The sequence below is a fragment of the Emys orbicularis genome, chromosome 7 (genome assembly GCF_028017835.1).
Source record: "Emys orbicularis isolate rEmyOrb1 chromosome 7, rEmyOrb1.hap1, whole genome shotgun sequence".
In the NCBI taxonomy this organism is placed as follows: Eukaryota; Metazoa; Chordata; order Testudines; family Emydidae; genus Emys; species Emys orbicularis.
In genome coordinates, this window is record NC_088689.1 from 100433963 (window position 1) to 100452829 (window position 18867).

Below are 18867 nucleotides of genomic sequence, written 5' to 3' on the forward strand. Positions count from 1 at the left end.
TAGCATAAAGGATCCATAATGTAGGTCTAGCCATGGTCTGTTGGCCTCATGAAAGGGAGGTTGTAGAAAGCAGCCAGTGATAGGAAGATTCTGGATCTTGTGATTTTTTTTTTTTTTTTTAAGGCCTCTCTGTAACTTTTTCTTCTCAAGGATAGGAAACTGTCATGGAGTCTGTGACTCCTTTTTATTCTTAAGCTGCTCACAGAAGTCCCCCCACCGCATGGGGAGGACAATCCTTCATCTCCCATACCCCCAGAACAGGCCAGTGACTCATTGCTTGAGTTCCAGCCTCTATTTTTACCAAATCCAAACTGTCGGTAGGAACAGTGACAAATTCCTCATTGCAGTAGATGCCTTTTGCCCTTCCTCAGAGCATGGCATTCCATCCTGAGCCAGGAAGCAGGAGGGCATGCTCCCCCTTTCGCCTCAGTGAGGTGTGTTGGCATCCAAGCCCTCTCTGGGGATCCTGGTGGGGCCCAACTGGAGTCAATGGGACTCTTTAAATCTCCTTTGTCTCAGAGCAGCTGTTGTGGTAGGGACCTCTGTCTCCATCTTATCAGGTGCCCCTGTTGTGGGTGGAACCTTTATCTGCATTTCACCCACTCGGGGATTCCGACCTATACCTGTTCCAACCTCTGCCTGGGGGAATAGGACCTTTGTCTGTCATACCAGGTGTTGCATCTATGGGGGAGTAATGACCTCTATCTGCATTGCACATGCTGAGTAGGACATCAATCTATCTTGCACTAAGTGTTGCACCTGCTAGGGGGTAGGACCGCTATCCATGTTGCACCATGCACACCCAGTTACAGAGACCTTTTGATCTGATGCATTTGTTGTTAAGTGTTGCCGTTCTTTATGCCCATCCCCTCTCCCAGTTGGTCCAGTATGGGCTCCTCTGTTTCTGCTCCTTGCGGGGTGGAGCCTCCCCTTCATCTGTCGTTTTTAGCTCCATTATTCTCAGCCTCCCATGCCCTGTGGCAGCCCCAGCACTTCACTGCCAGCCCAGGGTCTGGATGTAGAAGCGCTTTGCTTTACCTGCCATAGAGAGACACAATCTGAACTCTGCTGCAATTTAGCCTCTTTCTGGGATGGGAGAGGTCCCTGTCGGAGTTGTGAAATGCGTCTAGTTGAGCTAGCTACTTTCTAGCTCTGAGAACCACCATTCGCTGGGCTTGCTGCACAGAAACGTAATATGGGCTTGATTTTTCAGAGAGTCAAACACCCCATTTGCCATGGGAATTGGACCCATAATTCTGATAGGCACCTGTGAAATCCCAGCCATAGCTCTTCTACAAAGGCATGTTATTTAGGGACAGGGAATAACCTGTTTGTTTTTACAGGGATGGCTTTTTACTTGAGATCTGCTTCTCTCTTCCTAACCATTTGCCTCCTTCCACCCCTGCCAACTTGCACTTTGAGAGAAAGATGCTTTAAACTTCGGCCCACACAACCCTGCAATTTCGGGTCTTTGAGGACAAAGATGCTCATTTTGAAGGGAGATTGGGAGCAATGGGATAAATCATGCTGCTGTTTAGCTGCTGATATTCACTCTTCAGATTTGCTGGGCATGGAGGCCAGGATTTTTGAAGGGACTAGTGATTTTGGCTGCACCCATATTTATATTCCTAACTTGACATCTTAAAAGAGGCCTGGTTTTCAGAAGGCACTGATGTCTCTGAGGCATCTCTAGATGGGTAGAACCAAAAATAAACTAGTCACTGTAGAAAATGTTACCGACCAGTGCATGCTTTCCTCCCTTAGCTGTGGCTAAGGACTAGCTGAAAAGGGGCTAGCTGCTGACCTGCAGACCTGCAGAGAAGATTCCTACCGCTGCATGGAGAATTCAGGGTTTAAAGCTGAACTCTTAACACCTTTCAAACACAAATGCAGAGCCATTAACCTACAGCCTGAATGAAGGGGATCCACAATGACCTGCGACTTTCCACACATTCATGAGGGATTTTTGAGACCTTTCTTCTGGGTCAGCAATGTCCAGTGTCATTTGCTGGCATTGCTTAGTATGCACCGGGTCATTAAACTGATGGGAGATTCTTTCTTAATGGCCACTATGTCTCCTGCTTCGCTCAAGGTCAGAGGCATGTGGCCCTGCATTCAGCCTCAGCAGCGCTATCATTTTGGATTGGATCATCCTGTCTTGACCAGTTCAGTCTGGCTAATGCTTATGGCTGTAGTGCCTAATGTCCAAGAGTGTTCCCCTCTCGTGTCTGATTTCTCCTGGCATGTGGACAGGTGGTGCTGCATCTCCTCTGAGTGCCTCTCTTGTACATGAAAGCTCAGGACCCTACTGCTGCTGCCACCTCCTCCGGCTCTTTATACCAGGGATGGGCTTACATCCTTTCCTAAGTAGCCAGCTGTGATTGCGGCTTCTTTTGCCACCCCCTACTTAACGCTGCCCCTCTGCTCTGTGTTTCTGAGGGCAGAGGCAGGGCTGCTTGCAACCAGGGAGCATCTGTTTCCGCATCAAAATCATCACAATCCCTTAAATGAGGAGGACCCTGTAAACAGCAAGTCAGCTTTTGTTGGTGCTCCACTCCTGCTCACTGCCTATTTTCCAGGCAGGCTAAACTCCCAGCCAGAATGGCATTCCCCTTTAGCCAGGTGAGAATCCCTTCCTCTTCTATCTAACAAGTTGCATCAGCAGCCAACGTTAGCCCTCTTCCTCCCACCCTTCAGCATAGCCTTGGCACCACATGTGCAATGAGCAGAAGATTACTTTGGCACCGGTTGTAGCTACATAGCAGGCTGCATTTGCATGGCACATGGATGTGGAGCATTTCGTGCTATTCGAATCCTGCTATTATGTCTAAGAAAATGACAGTAATTCACCAATTCCCAAAATGACTATCTCCCTACTCGGTTTATTAGCGAAGTCCTAGGGTGGTTTTAACCCCTTGGCACCCAGTATTTGGCTTTCAGCGGACACGCGCATCATTCTGCTGACATCGGGTTGCTTTGATTAGTATCAAAGAACATGGAAGCATTTTGAGGGAGTCAAACTGCATTAAATTTAAGGGAAATTTAAGCAGGTCAGGTTTAAGACCTGACAACTCTTGGCCTGTAGTTTTGGCATCTGTGTCCCAACCAGATTTGTTTTGAGAAATCTAGCGCAGTGTACGCTGGACTCTTGACCCTCTAAACATCCCGTGTTGACTCCTTAGCTCTGAGGGCTGTGTCTGAAAGCCACATACCAAGTTTGGGAGAAAGCAGTGTGTTTATAGTGCGTGATTGTGTTGTTTAATTTCTCCCTTTCTCCACATATGAAATCCTCCTTCAGTCTGTCTCTGTGATCCCAGGTAGTGGTTTTTCCTCTTCAGACTGGATTCTGAAACTTACCCCTCAGTCTCACTAACCCAACTCAGCCAAAGCACCTGTTTAAACAGGGACTCAAGCCAACAGGTCTGAAGCCCCTGCTTAACACTAAGCACGTGCTCAGGTGCTTTGCCGGATAGGGAAGCTTTGATGAATCTGGGTAGCTCTCTGCCAAGCAGTGAATTCCAACCAATACAAGGATTTTTAATGACTCCCTTGCCACTTTTTTTCCTGGACTTGGTCTCCTTTTATGTCAATCAGCCCAATAACTGCTCTGTGGCATGTGTGATAGTGGGTGAATTTTATAGCTAGCTGCAGTTAGGTCTGCTTAAAAAAGCAAAATAGTAATTTCTCCTCTGGGCACTCTCCTTGCTTTCCTCGCTGTCTTCTGCCTATCATAAATGGAGTCACCAGTTAGATCCCAAAGCAGATTGGTGTGTGTGAGTGTACTTTGTCCATCTTTTTACCAGCTCATTCTCTTCATTGTGAACATACAGACAGATCTTCTTGGAAGGGGTGGAAGGTTCTAAAACAAACCCAGTTTTGTTTTGTTTTTTTCTTTTAAAGGAAAATTCCTCCCTCATCCCCTTTTTACATTAGGGACTCTCTCTTACCCCCTTTTTTCCTCCCCGTCCCAGATTATTCTAACTGTGGCTAAAGAAAAAAGGGCTCCTCAGAAAATTCCTCTCTCCCTTCTCCCCCTTAATGAATATATTCTTTGATTTAGCAAGTTAATCTATACTTTTGTTTGTCTTCTTGGTACCTTTTGAGGTAGGATCTCCTCCCCCAATAAATGCCAAGTCTAGTTTGACAGACATAGCTGACCTGTTTGTACTGTATCATTTTTACTGAGGTCGGGGCATGTTACATTTTTTTCCTAAGCCTTGTCTCTCTTTTTTCACTTTTTAAGTTGATCATGTGTTGGGACTTCTGCGTGCGTGTGCATGTGTAAGGTCATTTTATTTGGGTTTTTTCCCCTTTCCGTTTCTAAAGGAAAATTTAAAATAAAACCTCACTTCTGATGTTGTTGGTTTTTTTAACTAGTAACTATTCTCACTGGAATCAAAGGGAAAAAGCTAATCTTTTTGCATTGGTTTTATTTGTATGTTACAAATAAAAACAGTTTGTTCAATGTCTGGTGTTTTTTCTGCAGCAGGCGTGAGGCAGCAAAGCGTGTAGAGGTAGAGTTAGGACTTGATTCCCAAGTGGATTGAGGGAAGGGAGGTGAGTGGGAGTGCTGTGCCTATCTCTGGGAGAGGAGTGGGGTCTAGTGTGTTAGAACAGGGCCCCTGGGAGTCAGCTCTCCTGGGTTCCATCACTACCGTTAGGAGATGGTGTGGTTTTGAACAGTTAAATGTGGTGGGCAGGATGTACTTTCTGTTCCCCTCTCTGGGAGAAGAATGGGGTCTAGTGATTAGAGCCGATGTGTGGGGGTCAGGACACCTGGGTTCTATTCCTGGCTGTGGGTGGGGAATGGGGTATTGTGGTTGGAGCAAAGTGGGGCTGGGACCCAGGATTCCTGGATTCTGTTCTACCACATTTTTACTAAGTGATGTCAGCCCAAATCACATAATATTTTTTCTTCAGAGGGTCACAGTAGTGAGTTTTTAATTCCAGAGTAGTTTCAGGTTTCATTTCATATTTTCCTAAAACAGCGTTTTTTTCCCTCCCCAGTTTCTGTGTGAACGACCAGCCACAAAAAGATGAAACGGACTGATTATACTGTGGCTACGAGTGAAACGGACTGGACAGAAAGTGGTGTAGGATGCACAAAGTATATTGAAAGGAGACTCTTACCCCTTTGCTTAGTGGGGTCTAAGGAGGGTGATGGGAATTAGTATTAGACCAAAGTAGTTGTAGACTGGAGGGACTTTTTGCCTACCTTTACAAAGGCAATTTTTTACCTTTCTCTCAGCTATGTTGAAGCTAAAATTTGGTAAGGCCAAAAGGGCCCATTAGATCATCTAGTCTGAGCTCCTGTATAGCGCAGACAACAGAATTTCACCCAGTTACCCTTGTAATAAGCCCAATAACTCACCTATGATTAAAGCCTGTTTTCCAGCAAGGCATCCAGTCTTGATCTGAAGATGGCAAGAGAAGAAGAATCTACCACTTTCCCTTGGGAGTTTGTTCCAATGGTTAATAACCTTCATTGTTACAGGGGCACCTTACTTCTAATTATGGGTACATTTACGAGTGCTCTTTGCAAACATCTGAGGCACAGCAGTGGAGTCCTTCCCCTTTCTAGTGGGATGAGGATTAGTTTAATAGAAAGTCCCTGCTTTCCTAGGCAGTTGAATGGGAGCTAAATTGCGTGAGTCATAAGCAAAGCTGCTTGTTTGCTGGTTATTATACTTGACACACAAAATAAGTAATTTCCTCTGTTTTATATTTCCTCTGCATTTTTTAACCCCTTTGTAGACCCTGGGTACAGTCAGGAAATAGACCCGCCCACCCCCTGCAACCAATTTATATGTCACATTTGCCCTGTTCACCAGTCACTATTTGCATGACATGCCCTGTTTTATGTCTCTGTATAGACACAGAGTAGACCCTATTATAATACAAACAATCTGTGAACAGGTCAGTTCTTTTCCCTAAAGAGCTCACCATTTAAATAGACAAAGGGCAGGAGGAGAAACTGAGGCGTGGAGAGGGAAAGGGACATGGCAGGTTTATAGAAAGGAAGCCAGGCATCCTGAATTGCAGTCTTTTGGGCAATGCTGCCTCAAAAGGGTCTTCTGTTTTCTAGCAGCCATGCAACCTTGCCTCTAAGGTAAATCTAGCTGCCGCCTTTGAGCTCACAAGGAACACAGGGAAGGAGGCCTTGCCCAGAATAGAACTGATCTCTGCATTGAGACAGGAGAAAGAATGCAGCCATGAGCATATGCGATGTGAGGATAGGAAAGTGTCCTTCTGTAAACCATTTTATGGGGGGAAATCTAATGAATAAAAAAAGTTCCATTAAGACAACCAGTAAGTTAAGGTGAAGGAAGGAGACCTGGTGGGAGCTCTGGGATGCGGTGCTGATGGAATCGGACACGCCCCAGGCACACGTTGCGCTAGGGAAAGTGCGGTGGAAACTTTGAGGCATTTAAACACTTGTGTGTTGATCTCCACTCGCCCTCTGTGGGAGTGAAAGTTTGCTTAGATTTTGATTTTCTTTGCATGGCCGGTGGCTCCAGCTGCACAATGTCATGGAGAGAGCATAGGCCAAGATACATGAGCACCCACCAAGGTGAAATTGATGGCTGTGACAGGAAGATGCAGTTTAGAAGCACTTCCTGTGGACAATGGACGGCCCTGCCTGATCATACTCTTGTTTGCTGATCCACATCTGCTAGAAAGTAGAGAGGGACACCAGGATGGAGCCACCATCCTTTCGGCCTATTTACACTGAACAGGGCGGAGACAGGAAGATAAATTGTTAATGGTAACAGCCAGATGGCTGAGCCCTATTTTGCTAGGTTCTGTGCAAAGGAGATGGCAGCCCTTGGAGAGCTTGCAATTTCTGTATAGATTCATGCACTCTAGGGCCAGAAAGCACTGCTCGGATAATCTAGTCTGAACTGTACACAGAGGCTGTAGATTTTTCCCCCCAGAAGCTAGATTAAAGCATGGCATTTTTGAAAGAGATTTAATCCCCTTTGAAAGACTCCAAGTGATGGAGTCCATCACCTCCCTGGTGAGCTCTTCTAGTAATTAATCACCTTTACTGCTAGGAAATCATGTCCTATTTCACTGTTAAATTTGTCTAACTTCAACTTCCAGTCACTGGATCTTATGTCTTTATCTGCTAGGCCTGATCTGCACTACAAAGTGAGGCTGACGTAAGTCACCTTGCGTCAACCTATTTATGCATGAGTCTACACTCAACTTTATTTCCCATCAACGTAAGCACCCCATTGCTGCGATGCAGTAACACCACCTCCCCACAAGATGTTGAGCCATGGTCAATATACTGTGGTCTATACAGTGCGAGTGTAGACACTGCATGGCCTATGTGCGCCCAACAATGACTGCTTTGGTCACAGTTGTGAACTCCACTGTCTAGGGGCCATAGAAACCAGAAGCTCCCCCCCACCACCACCACTACTTTAAAACCTCTGTGTATTTTTGAAATGTCTTTTCCTGATTGCCCAGCTTGGCGAGCACATCTAGGAGCTCTCCCTGTTGTGTTCAACTACCTGATTGATGGTGCTGGTTACACACTAGAAGCGTTCCTGCCTGGAGTAGACAGGAGATATTGGATCTCCTGGGCCTGTGGGGAGAAGAGGCTGTGTATAAACAGCTATGGATCAGCCATAGAAACATGGACATCTATGAGAAGATTGCACAGGGGATTCAGGCAAAAGGGTACATAGGGGTCAGCAGTAGTGCTGTGTGAAAGTGAACGACCTGCACCAGTCATACCACAAAGGCCAGGACGCCAACAGTTGATCTGGTGGCAAGCCACTGACCTGTTTTTACAAAGAGCTTCATGCCATACTTAGCAGAGACCCCCACCAGCACCCCACAGACCACCATGGATATCTCAGTGAAGCCGGAGAGAGAGACCCCTGCCGTGAACATTGAGGAGAAGGGACGTGTGGCAGGGTGGGGGTCTAGCTATCCCGCAAGCCAGGGCCTTTTTCAAGACTCCAGTGCAGTCAAGCCAGTCCCACCAGCTGAACACAGATGAGCCTGATCCAAGAGAAGGAACCTCAGGTAAGTGTGTGCATTCATTCTGCCTTAAAAAGTTTAAATGTGAAGATGGCACCTGGCCCAACCCTAAGCTAGCAGGACACAGGTATTTGCTTTTCATTATTTTGCTCATACTAGAAGATGTAATGATACAACAGAGATAGAGTGGTTGTCTGCTTTTCATTCCCCTCTAGGTTTAAGTGGGAGGGAGAGTCATGTGGAGCCATTTGTTCATGTACATAGGGTGTCCTCCTGAGAGATCTCATTAAAACTTTCATGGAGGTACTCTGCAATCCTCTCCTGAGGGTTTCTAGGGATGGCTGCCATATTTCTTCCTCTGTGGTAGGACACTTTCGCACACAAGTCCACGATGACTTCGGCAGGCACCATTGCAGTCAACAGGCTAGTGGGCCCGGGCAACTTCGGGATGCCAGCAGCAGCTCTGCTTTCTGTGCCTTTGTCACCCTCAGGAGTGAGATATCTGCTAAAATCACCACCACCGGTGGAAAATAGTGCCAGTCTGCAGTGCCATTGCTCTGTACTTGTGGAAATAGAGGCCAAATGTTTTTTGTTTTATGCAATCAAACAATTCCCTCCTCGCCCCCACCACCCCCGTGGGCCGTACTCACCATGGTTGTAGCTGAGCAGTGCTGTGCAGAGCCACTCCAAAGTTGAAGTGTCAATAAGAGTGTCTGATTTAAAACTTGTATGGGAGTAAGGGAAGGGAGTTCTGAAAATTATCTTTCGCTTTCCGTTGTGACTGTAAATCCAATGAAACATCTGTCGTATCTAGAGCTGTTGCTGTTGTGGCCTTGGGGGGTGCCCCCTCCACACCTGTGAAATACCTCACCCAGAGGAGGAGAAGAAGAAAGAAGCAAACTAGGGAGGATATGTTCAGTGAGATCCTGCAATCCAGTGCTGCATTGGACAATGAACAGAGGGCCTGGAGGGTGAATATAGCAGACAGCCTGGCGAAGGAAAGAGTGGACAGAAGACAGGCCCAGGAGTCTGAACAGGAAAAGGAGAGCGAAATGGAGATGCACCAGGAATTAATGGAGCTTCTCAGGCAGCAAACACAAAGGCTGCAGATTTTAGCTGACCTATAGGACCAACAATCATGGACACGCCATCCTTTGCAGTTCCTGGAGAACTCCCTAGTAACAGCTCCCTATGCCTCCCAACATTCCATGTGGCATCCTGGGCCGTATCCCTACTCTTCCCACGCTGCACTGGGGGACAGTAAGAAGAACTACAGCTTCACATACACTGACCTGTGAGAGCCATGGCTGGTGTATATTTGGTAGAGATGGACTGAAATGGACACACACGTTTTCTAGCATTCTAATTGTGACATTCTGTTCTGTTAATTTATTTTATAAGTTTGCACTGTATTGGTTTGTAATTGCACATTATCCTTTGCACTGTGTGTGTTACACAATCCATTTTTATTTTTTGGAAATAATTTCATCTTTATTTATTTCATAACATATACAACAGAATGACTAGTGCTCCTCAAAGCACACATTAATTTTAATTGAACAGGACCATAGGTTCAGTGCAAAACACATTGTAAGAATGATAAATGTACAGGAAGCATTGCATAATTCATAGGTTCTTTAAAAGACAGGGTGATATTTATCATTGTACACCAAGCACTACACAATTCCTCACAACCCCCTAAAACTTCAGGCCCAGGGAGAGCACAGTTCAGCACAGCACATTATTGTGGCAGACCGTTAAAGCCCCCTTTCAAAGCCTCCTTCAGCCACATAGCTCCACGTTGAGCTCTTCTAATGTCCCCTATGGCTGGCTGTTCAAATTCAGAAGATAGACACTCCAACTTTGCCCTCCACTCCAGTGGCAACTTTTCCCCCTTTGTCTCACAGATATTATGCAGGATGCACCAGGCAGCTGTAGCCATTGGGATATTTTTCTCACTGAGATCTAGTCTAGTGAGTAAACACAACCAGCATCCCTGTAATCTTATTACAGCACATGCAACTGTCATTCTGCCCCTGCTGAGCCTGTCCTTGAATCTTTCCTTGGAGCTGTCAAGGTGGCCAGTGTTACAACTTAAAGAGCCAAGGGAGCAAGAGATTGGGGGACCAGTCAGCCTGAGTTACTATTGGCTTTTCAACAGTACCAGAGGTAATACGCTGGTCAGGAAAGAATTTCCCTGCCTGCAGGTTTCTGAACAATTCTGTGTTCTTAAAGATGTGAGCAGCATGCACTTTCCCTGATCAGCCCACATTGATACCAGTGAAGTGCCCCTGGTGATCTACCAACACTTGCATAACCATAGAAAAGTAGCTCTTTCTGTTGATATACTCTGTAGAAAGCATGGCTGGATGCCTTCCTGGAAGATGTTTCAGTCAAGCTGAAATGATTAGGCTCAATACAGGGGTAAGAGGGTGAAATTCTCTGGCCTTTATTATGTAGGGTTGCCAACTTTCTACTAGTACAAAACCGAACACCCTTGCCCTGCCCCTCCAAGACTCCGCCCATGCCCCATCCCTTCTTCAAGGACCCGCCCCCACTCACTCCATCCCCCCTCCCTCTGTCGCTCGCTCTCTCCACCCTCACTCACTTGCTCATTTTCACCTGGCTGGCTCAATGGGCATGGGTGTGGGAGCAGGTGAGGACTCTGGCTCGGGGTGCAGGCTCTGGGGTGGGGCGAGAAATGAGGAGTTCAGGGTGCAGGAGGGGGCTCCAGGCTGAGGCAGTGGGTTGGGATGCGAGAGGGGGTGAGGGCTCCGGCTGGGGATGTGGGTCCGGGGATGAGGGATTTGGGGTGCAGGAGGGGGCAGGGGTGAGGGGTTCGGAGTGTGGGAAGGGACTCTGGGCTGGGTCGGGATTGGGGTGTGTGTGTAAGTACTCAGGCTGGAAGTGCAGACACGGATGGGGCTGGGGAAGAGGAGTGTAGAAGGGTGCTCCAGGCTGGGACCAAGGAGTTTGGAGGGGGATCAGGGCTGAGACTGGGGTGTGTGTGAAGGCTCTGGCTGGGGGTGCAGGCTTGGATGTGGGACTTGGGATGAGGGATTTGGGGTGAAGGAGGGCTGGGAATGAGGGGTTTGGAGTGTGGGCGGGGGCTCTGGGTGTGAGGGCTCTGGCTGGGGGTGCAGACACTGGGTTGGGGCTGGGGATGAGGAGTTTGGGGTGTAGGAGGGTGCTCCGGGCCGGGACCAAGGGGTTTGGAGGGCAGGAGGGGGATCAGGGCTGGGGCAAGGGGTTGGGATGCGGGGGGGAGTGAGGGCTCTGGCTGGGGGTGCGGGCTCTGGGATGAGATGGGGATGAGGAGTTTGGGGTACAAGAGGGGGCTCCGGGCTGGGACCGAGGGGTTTGGAGGGCAGGGGGTTGGGGCCTGGGAAAGGGTCAGGGGTGCAGGCTCTGGGTGGTGCTTACCTCAAGCAGCTCCCGGAAGCAGCGGCATGCCCCACCTCCGGCTCCTACGCAGATGTGCAGCCAGGCAGCTCAGCACACACCCCAAGCGCTGTTTTCAGATGCCACCCCCACAGCTCCCATTGGCCATGGTTCCCGGCCAATGGGAGCTGTGGGGGTAGTGCTTGGGGCGGGGGCAGCGTGCAGAGCCCCCTGGTTGCCCCTATGCATAGGAGTCGGAGGGGGGATATGCTGGCTACTTCCCAGTAGCCGCATGGCACAGAGGCTAGCAGGGAGCCTGCCAGCCCTGCTGCGCAGCACTGCCAACCGGACGGTCAGTGGCCCAGTCAGTGGTGCTGACCAGAGCCACCAGGATCCCTTTTCGACTGAATGTTCCGGTCAAAAACCGGACACCTGGTAACCCTAGTGTTGTGCATTAGGTCAGATTAGATTATTCCTTTTGACCTTAAGATCTATACATTTCTGCATAATCATCCTCCAATGTGGGTCTATCTCACCATTAAAGTCCCTGAGTCCTAAGACCTCCTTTATCTTGATCTTCATGGGGCTAGGCACTAGGGCCATGATTTATTTCTGCATGCACTTGATAATGCCCGAGTACATAGTGCTGCCCTTGGGCAAGATGTTGGCATTTAGGTCCTCATGGATGTAAGTGTCGCATTTCATGATGGAGTTGTAGGTGGTTTCATGGATGCCAGCTGACTCCATGCCTGAGAGGAAAGGGGGCGAAAGCACTGTGGGGCAATCTTTAGGAAGCACATGTTTGTATAGTGTCTAACCCAGAGGTCCTGATTGAGGGGTGGGGACCCTAAACCCTACCTAGAACAGGTCAAAAAAGTTTGATAGAACAGTTTTCTATTAAACATTTTTTTCTCTCAAAATCTAAACATATCTATTTCAAACATCATTTTTTAATGGAAAAAGTTGACGAGTTTCATTATGACTATTGATTGGGTTCATTTAGTTTTGACTTTGATATTATATTATTAATTTTAATATATAGTATATAATACATTACAATGAATATCAAAATCAAATTTGAAACTAAATTAATCTAAATGACATTGTCACAATGAAATGGTTTGTACATTTCATGTTGACTTAAGATTCATAGATGTTTAAGGCCAGAAGGGACCACTGTGATTATCTGGTCTAATCTGTCTAACCCAGGCCAGAAGATGGCCCTGAAATAATTCCTTGTAGAACTAGAGCAGTTCTTTTAGAAAAACATCCCATCTTGATGTAAAAATTGCCAGTGATGGAGAATCCACCCTGATCCTTGATAAGTTGTTCCAGTGGTTAATTACACTCACGGTCAAAAATATACACCTCATTTCCCGTGAATTTGTCTAGTCTCAACTTCCAGCCATTGGATACTGACAGACCGTTGTCTGGTAAACTGAAGAGCCCTCTGTATTCAAATTTCTCTTCCCCATGAAGCTACTTCAGACTAGGATCAAGTCACCCATCAACCGTCTCTTTAAACTGAACAGACTGAGCTCCTGGAGTCTCCACTCCATATATTAATGCTTTGTAGTGATAATATACTATAGTTATACATGTGTTATTATATAATATATATTAAAAGTAATGTTTAACATTTTAATATATCAATGTCAAAACTAAATCAATTACTTTTTTTGAATTTTTGTTTCACAGGAAATTTCAAAATTTCAGCTTTTCAGTCCAATTTGGAATTACATTTTTTCCAAGATGTCTGAATTTCCCGTGGGCTGAAAATTCCAGTTCCCAGCCAGCACTAGCATTGCCACAATACTTTATTTTTATTGTGTGTATTGTGGTAGCGCCTAGGAGCCCCAGTCATGGCCCAGGACCCTGTTGTGCTAGCTGCTGTACAGGCCTATTAAATTACAAATAAATAATGGGCCGCGGCCTGAAGGCAGGAATCACTGGGTGAGGATCTCAGGTCTATGTCATGCAGGAGATCAGACTAGATGCTCAGAATGGTCCCTTCTGAAAATCAATGGATCTGTGCCCCAGTGGGGCAATATTTGGACATGGAGCCTTTTCAAGCCAGCCCATGCTAGTTGCCCCAAGGCCCTGCATATGATACAATAGGTGCCTAGAAGCCAAGGACTGAATAGGGTGACTCCATTCCTGTCTCACCCGTTAGATATTGTCTCTGCAGGGTAGGGGTCATAGATGTTCATGGCCAGAAGGAACCAGTGTGGTCATGTAGTCTGACCTCCTGCAGCTCACAGGTTGGAGAACTTCACCCAGTCGCTCCTCTATTTTAAGCCCATAACTCCTACTTGGAGTAAATTGTGTCTGGGGATCCGACACAGAGCCGGGGCTAGAACCCAGGGAGTCCTACCTCCCAGACACAATCTGGAGATAAAATCTACCAAGTGATGAACAGTCCATCCGAGCCTATTTATAGAAGGACTGAGAGCTTGCACCTGTTCTGCCTCCAGGGCTCACAACCCCATGCCTCTCCACTTGGAGAAGACACAGCAGCATTAGCTGAAATCCTTTCTGCTTCCTGATATTTATGGCTCTCATGGAGCAGCACCTCCTTGGCCATAGAAGATCACAGGTACCTTCTGCCCCATTTAAGCTCCTTAAGGATGAGATCCCTGGCTTTCCATAGTGTATGAAAGGGGTCATAGTCTTGTTTCCTTACCAAGAGGTCTTTACTGGCTGCATCTTAGAAGGCTTTGACCCTTCCACTGCTGAGGAAGAGCCATCCCCACTCATAGATACTGAATTTTCCCCACCAGGGGGCAGGCAGGGATGGGTGTGAGAGCAGAAAAGGGACGGTGTATGGCTTCGGTCAGACTCCTAACCAGAAAATGCCCTTCAACTTAGTGCCTCTTTACCTGATCCCTCAGGACTCCTGGGTTCTATCCTAGCTCTGGGAGGGGAGTGCGGTCTAGTGGGTTAGAGCAGGAGGGGCTGGGAGCTAAATCTCTTGGGTTCTATCCCCCAGGTCTGGAGGGCAGCGAGGTCTAGTGGTTAGAGCAGGGGGTTGGAGCCAGGACTCCTTCATTAACTGGTTAAAACACTTTGAGATCCACAGAGGAAGGTTGCTCTGTGCAGCACCAGCCTGGCAATTGGGAGCAGAGAAGCTAGTCCCCCAGGAGGGACGGGCCAACTCAGAAGACTTGGTCCATTTATGGTAGGTCTACCTGGCTTTGCGTTGCACAATGCTCACCCCTGCCCACAGCTGTGTCTCCAGCCACCCTTTGCATCCAGCTGTGGCCCAGCCCAGCCCCCTGACTTGTGAAGGAGAGCTGGAAGAGGTAGCAGAAGCACTTGTTCCCAATTAATGCTGACTTGGCCATCGGGCAGCTTGTAGCTCTTCTTCAGAGAGGAGGAGGAGGTGGCCGGGTCCATTTAATTCTCAAAGTCCAAAGCCATGTAATGCAGGTTCTCCTTGATGTCCCACACAATCTCCCGCTTGGCTGCAGAGCCAGGGCCCAGGGCGTGGTCAGTCAGGGAGCAGGGTGAAGGATGCAGCAGGGATCCTGGACACTTAGCAATGGTGCAATCAGAGCTGATAGTGGCTGGCCGACCACCTGCCCCGTGGGCTCCCACCTCAGCTTGGGAGGAAGGTGAGGACTCAGCAGAGTGGCAGGAAGATGGGGTTTGGATGGGAGTGTGTCCTGAGAAGTGCTGGGAGAGGCCTTGAATTCTGATATCTCCAGGTGTCCATGACCAGAATCCAACCCTGGGGGCTGTGCTCCGGGTTAGTCTAGAGCATTGGTGGGAGCCCAAACCGTGTGCTGGGGCTGCAGGAATGGAGGCAGCAGGAAGTATATGCTGGTTCCACTCCTGCAGTTCTCCCCCACTTCCATGTTCTCCCGCTCTGGGGCTGCCCCATAACTTCCCTGAAATCTGAACTCTCTGCTCACTGCAACCCATGTGCTGCAAGGACCAGAACCCCACCCAGTGGCAGTAAGCGGTATTGCACCCTGCCTGCTTGCAGCAGCTCCAATGCCCCCCCACACCTCCCCAGACCCAGAAGGCCGCCCCGGTCTCAAGTACTGTATGTCTCTCTCGTCCACCCAGCCGCTCTCATGTCCACCAGGAGCCCCCACCTGTGGAGGTGAAGGAGTAGCCACATTCGGTCAGGATCTTCATGAGGTAATGTGGGGGAGCTGACTTGTCTGCTGTAACAGCATGATCCTAGCACTGGGCAGTGTGAGGGTGCACTGAAACTGACTGCTGTGGGGTCTGAGCCCTATGCCAACATATAGAAGGCATCATGCCACGTGGGGAACTGCCCCATGCCCCTGGGTATGATGGAGCATCGGGCACATTTTCAGGAGCACCATGAGAACAGAGTGTGGGCGTGCGTGTGGCACCACCCCAGTTTGGAGTGAGGGGGTAGCGTGCAGAGTAGGAAGCCAGTATCTAGACAGTATTTGGTCCTGCCATGCGGGCAGGGGACTGGACTCGATGACCTCTCGAGGTCCCTTCCAGTCCTAGAATCTATGAATCTATGAATCTATAAGCCCCACGGCCCCTGTGGGGATAGGATGGACATGCAGTGGGCGATGTCCCGGGGACTCATACTGGATGTGCAGAACCCCACAGTACTGAGAGCAGTGCCGGGTTTACAATGGCTCCATGGAGCTGGGCCCATGCTCAGAAGGGGCCCTGGCCTGCTCTGCTTGCACTGCACCCTGAGACCCCACTGGCTCCCCCTGCCCACCACTTGCTCCTCTCAGCCTTCCTGCCAGCTGGCTGAGGACTCCTCTCTGCCCCCTGGCCCCACCCCCTTCTCTCAGCCCCCTGGCCAGTCTCAGCCAGGTGTGTGTGTGTGGGGAACAGTGTGGAGGACTTGGCTGAGCTCCAGGGACCCTGGCCGGGGGTAGGTCCTGGCCTGGCTGATTGCGCCACTCCCGAGGGGCTGGAGTGATTCCCGGCCCTGGGACCAGCCCTGGCTGCGCTGTTGGCTCAGCCCGGCAAACACAGTCGCCTCCCAGGCAGGGCCGGTGAGTGCGGCCTGGAGGCAGGGCTTGGGGAAGCGGGTCTGTGGGGAGTATGGGGGGGTGCTGGACTGTGAAGGGGCGGGGAGGATTTGTGTGTGTTGGGGCACTAGGGAGTGGGGTTTTTGTGGGGGGTGCTGGGCAGTTGTGGTGGGGCTGAGGGCAGGGGTGGTGGTGTGCAAGGCGCTCTGCATTTGTGGGTGGATCTGGGGAGGCGCTGGGCATAGTGGGTCTGGGGGGGTTCTGGCCATAAGGAGTCGGGGGTGTTGGGCGGGGGGGCTGTGTGGTGTGGCATAGGCCCACCCCCGAAGGGAAGGGGCATGCCGGCAGCACAGGGCCGGGCAGGCCACTGTGCATCTGGCGACTGCCGGTTTGTAAATAGTGCCCTCACATTGGGCGGAGCAGGGCCGCCATGCCATGCCATGCCATGCCATGTCATGCCATGCCATGCCCCATTGCTCTGGATGGCCCCTCGCTCTGGGGACTGACCTCCCCGCACAATGCTCCATTGCTTCCATGGGGGGCCACAAAAGGTTAATCCGGCCCTGACTGAGAGGGGTGTTGTGTGGTGGTGGGCTGCCCCAGGGGCGAGGCGAGTGAGGCACTTGCCTCGGGCGCGGAAGGTGAGGGGCGCAGAAAGTCTCTCCTTCAGCGGCAATTTGGCAGCAAGTCCTTCCCTCCGAGAGGGACTGAGGGACCCGCTGCCGAATTGCCGCCGGTCGTTGGCAAGGGAGAGGGGCGGCACATCCGGCTCTTCGGCGGCAATTAGGCGGTGGGTCCCTCAGTCCCTCTCGGAGGGAAGGACCCGCCGCCGAATTGCCAACAAAGAGCTGGACGTGCCGCCCCATCCCTTGCCTCGGGCGCAAAAATCCCTAGTTATGGCTCTGCCAGGGGGCAACATTGGGCATAGGGGTCCCCCAATGCTGTGATGGGGATGCTATGCAGTGGGACAGGGGCATCCTGGGCCCCATGTTCAGTGTGGGGCCCCCAGTGCTGTGATGGGGCTTTGTGCCTCTGCACTATGTTGGGTGTGGGGAATGTCCCTGACCCTGCTGTGACCCAGTGGGGTGGGGGTCCATGTGGGGGGTGCCTTGGCCCCCTGGCTGACATGCGGGGTATCCCTGTGGTTGGGGGGCACCTTGGTCCCCACATGGGACTGGGGAGGAGCCATGTAGTGCAGGGGGTGACGGGACCCTGGCTGGGGGAGTTGTACCATGTATGGGAATGCCCTGAACCCCATATTGGTTTGGGGGGTATACAGTGGGGGGATAGCCCTAGCGCTGGATTGACGGGGGGGGAACCCCAACCCCTCAACCATGGTGTGAACTCAGGGATCCGACGCCATTGGAGGGATTTGGACCAATTTGTTGGGCGGGGCTATTCCCCGCATGACCCCTCCCATCTGAAGTGACGTCACCCCCACAAAATGATCGAGCCAACCCAGGCCACTTCCGGTCCCCGTCCTTTATAGCCAGCCCTTTTTTGTCCGTCACTTCCGACCCGGCCGCCATCTTGCCTGAGAAGGACCCGCTGCCGCTATGTCCGTGTTCCCGGTGTTCCGCGCGCTGCTCCGCCCCCGCCTCGCGCCGCCCGCTCGCGCCCTGCACTCGTACCCGCCGGAGAGCCGCGTGGGGCCGCTGGTGAGGGGGGGTCCGGGGCCGCTCTTCCCAGGGGCTCAGGGCGCTGCCGGCGCGGCAGGAGGGAGCCGGGCTCGGGGCTGGCCCCGCTCTGCAGCGCGGAGGCTGCGGCCTGGGATCGCCTCTCCCTGGAGAGCCCGGCCGAGCCCCAGCCCTGGGGGGAGCAGCGGAGCCCGCCCGGTGCCTGGGGGGCGGGGACGGGGCCTCTGTTGGCCCAGCTGCTGTGTCCTGTCACCTGAGCTCGGTCTTCTTCTCCCCTTCGCAGGAGACCGTCATCAGCCTGGGAGCCTTCTTCCTGACCTTCATGGTGCCGTCGGGCTGGATCCTGGCCAACATGGAGAGCTACAAGAAGCGCGACTGAGCGGGCAGGGTCTGATCCGCGCTGGCTGCCCGGACCCCGCGGCTCGCAGGCCGCCCGGCTGGACTCCCCAGCGTCCCTGGCGGGGCTCGCCCCCGCCCCCACATTCCACACTCGGCCCCTGGGGCTGCTAACTTATTCCATGGCCCCGTGTGGAGCACCTGTGTTGCTGCCATGGTGGGGTGACTTAAACCTGTTACAATAAACCCTGTTATAGACACTTAGCTTTGAATCTCTGCCTCTTCTTCCCTGGCCATGGTCCGGGGGGGGGGGGGGGGGTAGGCCCTGCACCAGATCAAATGGTTCCATCTACTTTGACCCCTTCTTGGGGAGGGTAGGATTGTACCCTCTGGTCTATGCCTTCCCAGGCCTTTACATCTAGGTGTAAATGGGCAAGGGGACAGCAGCCCCAGGATACACTTGGGTTGTCAACCCCTCTCCATCTGTGCATTGGCCCTAACTTGTACAGACCCTTTGATCTTTTGTCCTTGGGTCTGTCCAG

The 18867-nt window shown here is 50.8% G+C and overlaps 1 long non-coding RNA gene across 1 annotated transcript; it reads left to right on the forward strand.

The window, feature by feature from the left end:
* The first annotated feature begins 17872 nt into the window (after positions 1–17872).
* LOC135881889 (uncharacterized) lies at positions 17873–18589 on the forward strand. The gene is made up of 2 exons (XR_010561549.1): positions 17873–18010; positions 18273–18589. It is a non-coding gene; the product is annotated as an uncharacterized LOC135881889 (long non-coding RNA).
* The last annotated feature ends 278 nt before the right edge of the window (positions 18590–18867 follow it).